Here is a 7,248-nt window from a genome sequence, read left to right on the forward strand (position 1 = left end):
TTGTTTTCTATCTTAAGCTATAGGGAATATGTTTTATATCCTTTTATATTCTTCAGTGACTTGGAAAATATGTCCTATTTTAAATTATGTTACTGATTACCTTTAAGTATTAGAAACATTTAAATATGAATAGTACTTTAGAAAGTTTTATTGTGATATTAAAGAAAATGGATAAAACACATGTATGGTATTAAATAATTATTAAGCAAATACCTATATAAACACTACTTTTTACTTGCAACTTTTCTATATCCTTAGGGTTTTGACACATTCTTGCAAGATTGATGTAGTGAGGTATGTATTTATTTATGCATTTGTTTATTTTTGGGGAGGAGGACAAGCTTTATTGAACCTCCAGCCCTAGTATTTTTTTCCTCCTCAGTCTTGGTTCCCTGTAGAAGCCCACTCCAGTGGTCAGCGACGAGACCCACTTTGCGTCCAGCGGGGGCATTTCTGCGTGTGGTGGGTAGGCACGGTCGGCCTTCAGGATGGGATTGTCAATGCGGTCACCTCTGACCACCTCACCGACCACAGCTCTGTTGGCTGTGGAAATGACCTTCTTGGAGCCCAGGGCAGCTTCAACTGTCTGTTTTCGGTCTCGGGGTTGTGGGAGATGACGGTGATGTAGTTCCCGGAGGCTCGGGCTAGCTTGCCCCCCTCACCAGGTTTCTTCTCCAGACAACTCACATTGGTGCCCTCAGACCTGGTGCCTACCTGGAACACATAGCCAGTGTTCAGCTGAGCCCTCTAGCCTCCGTACATGAAGTGGCCCGTGAGGATTCCTTCGCAGGCGATGAACAGTTCTGTCTGCTCCTTAAACCTGTACGGATCCCGGAAGACCACTTTAGGGGTGCTCGCAGCCTGGGTCACAGATAGTATACTTAACGATGCTCTTGATGTAGCCCTGCAGTTCTGCGAAGTCCCTGGTTTGCAGATGCGCAGCGCCCTTGCAGTGTTTCAAGTGCGCGCAGAACACGGAGCTGGCGCCCTTCCTCTGCCCACGGATCACGCGGCCTGTGGCTTCAGTCCACTGCCTAGCGCTGCTGGAAGAGGCGAGGTTTTAATTTTTACTGTTATTCTATTACCTTTGTCTCAATTGTTTCCTCTTTGCCCTCCTCCGCCTAGTCCAAACCCCCTCTCCCCGGTTGCCTCAGTCAATTCCCACATCGTTGTCCATGTCCATCCAGCATGCCTGGCTTTGATTTTATTTGGAGCAGTAAGTCCGTTTAGAGTTATTGTAATTACTGATGTGTTTGCATTTAATTCTACCACCTTATTTATAGTTACCATTTCTTGGTCCCGTTCTGTGCTTTTTTACTCTCCATTCTTGCATTTCTTTGAATTTAGGGAGGATTAAAAATATTTTTTTTTTCAGCCAGTTTGGAAACTCTATTTGTGTTCATTTGGTGGTTACCTGAGAAATTATTATATGTGTACTTAATTGACCAAAGCCTGAAGTTAATTGATATCTTTAGTATAAGAACCTTAGACTATTTTAGGTTTTTTCACCAATCTACTGGCTCATACATATATTGTTGTTGTCACATATTTTAATTATTTTTTTATTCCCTGAGGCACTTAATACTATTGTTTTAGATAGTAATTAAATTTACCCACATATTCACTATATTCTGAGTTCTTCGTTTCTTCTTCAATTCTAGTCCTTCTCTTTGGGATTATTTTCTACCGAAGTACAGCCTTTAGAATTTCCTTTGGTTGAGGTCTGCTTGTGGTGAATTCTCAGTTATTGTTGGTCTAAACATGTTTTTCTTTCTCCCTCATATTTTAAAGATACTCTTTTTTTCTTTTTTGTCAGGAATAGAATTCTAAATGGACACTTCTTTTCAATGAAAATACCATTGTGACTTCTGAGTGTCACTGCTGTTCTTGAAAAGCTGGTTATCACTGTAGCTATTGCTCCTTTGAAGTAATCTTTTTTTAAAAAACATATGTTTTATTGATTATGTTGTTATAGTCGTCCCAATTTCTTTCCCTCTTCTCCTCTCCACCCAGTGGCCTCCCTTCCTCCAGTTGTCCCCCCTTTTAGTCCATGTCCGTTGGTTGTGCATATAGTTCTTTTCAACCCCTTCCTGTCTACTCCACTCCCCCCTACTATGCTTCTTAATTCCTGTACCATCTCCATCCATTAACCCCTTCCCCCTCCCTGCTGACCTCCTCCCAATATGTTCCCCATGCCTATAGTTCTTTTTACACTCTTGTTGCCTACTTAGTTTGCCTTTGTTTTGATTCCCTAGCTTCTGTTGTTGGTTCTTGTGATGCAGTTTTCATTTTAATGTTCATAGTTTTGATCCTCCTTCTGCTAAACCAGTCCCTTTAAAATCTCATATAACAGTGGTTTGGATCTAATGAACTCCTTCAGTCTTACTTTGTCCTGAAAGCACTTTCTCTGCCCTTCTATTCTGAATGACAGTTTCGCTGGATAGAGTAATGATGGCTGTAGGTTTTTGATTTTCGTTCCTTTGAATACTTCTTGCCAGTCCCTTCTTGCCTGCAGGGTCTCTTTTGAGAAATCCGCTGATAGTCTAATTGGGACCCCTTTGTACATTATTCTTTTCTTCTCTCTTGCCGCTTTTAAAATTCTCTCTTTATCTTTAATTGTTGACAATTTGATTATAATGTGCCTTGGTGTGGTTCTCCCTGGGTCCAGTTTTTCTGGAACTCTCTGTGCTTCCTGGACCTGTAAGTCTATTTCCTTCCCAAAGTTAGGGAAGTTCTGCTTCATTATTTTTTTCACATAAATTTTCAATTTCTAGTTCTTCTTCTTCGCCCTCTGGCAATCCTATTATCTGAATGTTCGATCGTTTATAGCTGTCCCAGAGGTTTCTGATCTTCTTCTCACTTTCCTTACTTTTTGTTTCCTCTTTCTGCACTGGTTGACTATTTGTTCCTTCCCTATGTTCTGGTTTGTTGATTTGATCTCTGGGTTTTATTTCCTCACCACTTTTCTTGTATTTGTTTTCATTCATTTCAGTATGAGTAGCTATCATTCCTTCCCTGTCTTGTTCCAAATCTTTTGTTAATTTTGTAAGCCACTTTATGACTATAGCTCTGAACTGAGCCTCCGGAAGGTTTTATATTTGTTTCTCTGTCAGGTCTCTCATCTGCTGCCTGGTGAGCTGTGTCACCGGGATTTCAATCGTTGTTGTCTGCTTCATTCTAGTAGATTTGTGTTTAGCTTTCTTCCCGGGCAGGCTATAGGGGGCAGAGCCCCATGCACTCGTCACTGCCCGGCGACCGGCAGCGATCAGGGACCTGTGGCAATCTGTGGCCGTTTTCGCCACTCTGCGGCTCTTTGTGTGGGGGCAGGGGTCCAAGATGGATTCCTGCATTACTCTCCGCGGAGAGACCAGGAGGCTCCTTCCCCACAGCCTCACTGTCCAAGGCAATGGGGAGGTCTGCCTTCCCCAGCGTTGAAATTGCGAGCTGCCAGTTCTCGACTGCAGCTGAGATTGCCCCCCTGGTGTTTCTCGAAGTCCCACTGCTATTCCTGCTGCTCTGTCGGACAGCTCACCCTGACCCTCCCATCCCGATTCTGATCTCGCCCCTCCTACCCATCCAGACGAGCACCGCTGGTTTATAACTTCATACGTTGGGCTTTCGTGTAGTTTTATTTTCTGGAATTTCTAGTTATCTTTTGTTTTGAGGTAGTTGTATTCCTTCTTATCATAGAGGGAGACCGAGCATGTCAGTGTAAGCCTCCATCTTGGCCGGAAGTCTGAAGTAATCTGTCTTTTAGGATTCAAAAAATTATTTGATATTCTTCAATTTATTTATGTTGTAACTGAGTGTGGATTTCTTTTTATTCATCATTAGGGTTCGTTTGGCTTCTTAAATCTATGTATTGGTGTCTTTCATTAATTCTGAAAGAATTCATACTCATTATAATTTCAAATATTGCCACTCCCCTATTCTCTATCCATTTTCTTGCTGGGACTCTGTTCTATGTTCTGAATCATTTCTTTTGTTTTACCTAGTTCACAAGTTCTTTATTTAGCTCTTATGTCTGTTAACTATTATATCCACCCACCCATTGTTTTTATTCCAAGAAGTTCCTAAACATTCTATTTATTTAAAAAACATATGATATAATTTTAATAGTTTCCTTTCAGAGATTTATTGTGGATATTTAAAACTGGTCTTTCATGCTTTAAATATAGTAAGGGCGATTGTATTTTATCTAGCCAGATAATTCTTGTACCTGAAGTCTTTGTGGACCTGTTTCTGCTCTTTGTTGTCTCTGCTGATTCTCACTCCTTTAACTGTTTTACTATTTTTGACTGTATAAATATCATTGCCCTTATAGATATTGTTTTTAGAGACTGAGGCATAACATGAAGATGCACTCTTCAGAGAGAATTTATTTTTACTTCTGCATGCTTAGGGGAACTACTAGTCTAGAATCATGTTAAATTAAATTCACATCATGAGATTTTTTTTTTTAATCCCCAACCAAATTACGTGAATTTCAGCTACAAACTTGCTTAAGAGCTGCTTGTGTTTGTAACTTCTCAGGTAAGTTTTTGTGATCAGTGCTAAAGCAACTTTCCTATTACCATCCTGGTGAGGGGTTGTTTACTTCTAGTTCACCCTTATCTTGAAGATAGAGTCTTTTGGGATCTCATCTTTATGTGGGAAGGGTCACTGGATAAATCTGCCCCTTTGTCTAGTTCAGTCATTGAAGTTTGATGTCAGAAGCAAAGCTCATGTTTTCAGAGATAGACAGATACCCTCAGAACAAAGACCGTTTTATTGTTTTGTTTCCCTGACTGGGTTTCCAACTTCACTGATATTTGGCATGTTACTTCCCTGGTATGTTGTCAGGTCTCCTCTGCCTTTAAAGTGATTTAGTAAAAAACCTTTCTGGAATTTTTAGTTGTTTCTAGCAGGACTATTGGCCCAAATTATTAGCCCATTATAAAACATTATTTTTACATTACATGTCTTCTCTTTTATTTCTGACATCTATATTTAGTTTGTAATCATATTACAGCAATTTAGATTTATATTTAGTAGACTTCAGTAGTCAATAAATAACTTTCCCCATTCTTAGTTATACAGCTTATAAAATATTTAATAAACTTTATTTTTTAGAGCAGTTTTAGGTTCACAGCAAAGTTGAGGGGAAGGCACAGAGATTTCCCATATACTCTCTGCCCCTACTCATGTATAACCTCTGCCATTATCAACATCTCCCACCAGAGCGGTACATTTGTCACAATTAATGAACCTACATTGGCAAATTACTATCATTCAAAGACCGTAGTTTATATTAGGGTTTACTCTTGGTTTTTACATTCTGTGGGTTTGTAGAAATGTATAATGACGTGTATTTACCATCACAGTATCATGCAGAGTATTTTGACTGCCCTTTAAATCCTCTGGGCTCCACTTATTCATACTGCCTTTCTCCCTAACCTCTGGCAATCAGTGATCTTTTCACTGGTGCCATAGTTTTGCCGTTCCCATAATGTCATATAGTTGGAATCATGTTCAGATTGGCTTCTTTCACTCAGTAATGTACCCTGGCTGGTTTGGCTCAGTGGATTGAGCGTCGGCCTGCGAGCTAAGTGTCGCTGGTTCGATCTTCCAGTCAGGGCACATCAGAGAAGGAAAACTCTGATTCCAAAAAACCTCCGCTGCCTTGCGGCATACCTCTTCAGGGGAAAGGCTAAGGGAGTAAACCCCGACAGAAAATCCGGAGCCGGAGTCCCTAAGGCGGTTTGACGTTGTAGTCAACACCGGCAACTCCTGCGGCGCACCTGAAGCCAAGCTGTATTGACTCCATCTTTCCCTTGGACCCTTCAGCTGCGAAGAGAGGGGGGGTCTGCTGCATGGGCAACAGCAGACCCTCCATATCACCCTGCCCAGGCTCTGTAGCTTCAGCTTCACTGGAGAGGACACTCCAGCGTCATTGCAAGATGTCGATTCAACACGGGAGGAGACAGATACCGTGTCACTCCCGAGTCGGACTGCACCACCATTCTCGGCGGTGCAGATAGACTCTTAAGAAGCTACACCATCGTCTCTCGAGACGGACGGCTGCCGACGACTCAGTAATGTGTTTTTAAGTTTCCTCTATGTCTTTTCATGGCTTGGCAGCTCATTTCTTTTTAGTGCTGAATAATATTCCATTGTCTGGATGTACCACAGTTTATCATTTCATTCATCTACTGAAGGACATCTTGATTGCTTTCAAGTTTTGGCAATTATGAATAAAGCTGTTATAAAAATCAGTGTGCAGTTTTTCTGTGTGCGTGTACATAAGTTTTCAACTGTTTAAGTAAATACCAAGAAGTGTGATTGCTGGATCATGCAGTAAGAGTATGCTTAGTTTTTGTGTACATTTTCTCCCAGTCAGTGGCTTATCTTCTCATTTTCTTGACATTGCATTTTTCAGAGCAGAAGTTTTTATTTGAATTCCAGTTTATCATTTTTTTCTTTCATGGGTCATGTCTTTGGTGGTGTATCTAAAAAGTAATAATCACATCCAAGGTCATCTAAAGTTTTTCCTATGTTATCTTCTAAGAGTTTTATAGTTTGCATTTTACATTTAGGTCTGTGATCCATTTTCAGTTAATTTTTGCAAAGGGTAAAATGTCGGTCTATCTGTCTGTCTGTCTGTTTCTCTCTCTCTCTCTCGAGATGTGAATGTCAAGTTGTTCCACCATCATTTGTTGAAAAGACTGTCTTTGTTCCTTTTTTAAAGAGTAATCGACTACTTATGTGGGTCTATTTCTGGGCTCTCTGTTCTGTTCTGTGGATATATTTGTCTATTCTTTTGCCAATACTACACTATTTTGACTACTGAATCTTTATAGTAAGCCTTGCAGTTGGCTAGTGCCAGTTTTCCAACTTTGTTTTTTTTCCTTCAATATTGTATTGGCTATTATGTCTTTTTCCTCTCCATATAAACTTTAAAGTCAAAATAACTCGCTGGAATTTTGATATGGTGGTATAGCATTAAATCTATAGGTCAAATTGGGAAAAACTGACATCTTGTCAATATTGAATTGTCCTATCAATGAACACCTCTCCATCTGTTTAGTTCCTCTTTGGTGTTGTTCATCACAGTTATCTAATTTACTTTAGCTTTTGTGCATATACATTTTTTAGCTTTATACTGAAGTATTTCATTTTTGAAGGTGCTAATGTCCATGGTATTGTGTTTTTAATTTCAAATTCCACTTTTAATTTCTGATACATAGGAAAGCAATTGACTTTTGTATA

General features: G+C 40.0%; 1 pseudogene; it reads right to left on the minus strand.

Annotated features, from left to right (window-relative positions):
- Positions 1–302: 302 nt before the first annotated feature.
- On the minus strand, positions 303–1,325 carry LOC150018932 (large ribosomal subunit protein uL2 pseudogene; annotated as a pseudogene).
- Positions 1,326–7,248: the final 5,923 nt, after the last annotated feature.

This window comes from Furipterus horrens, unplaced genomic scaffold (genome assembly GCF_987537825.1).
Source record: "Furipterus horrens unplaced genomic scaffold, mFurHor1.1.pri manual_scaffold_2, whole genome shotgun sequence".
NCBI classification, from domain to species: domain Eukaryota; kingdom Metazoa; phylum Chordata; class Mammalia; order Chiroptera; family Furipteridae; genus Furipterus; species Furipterus horrens.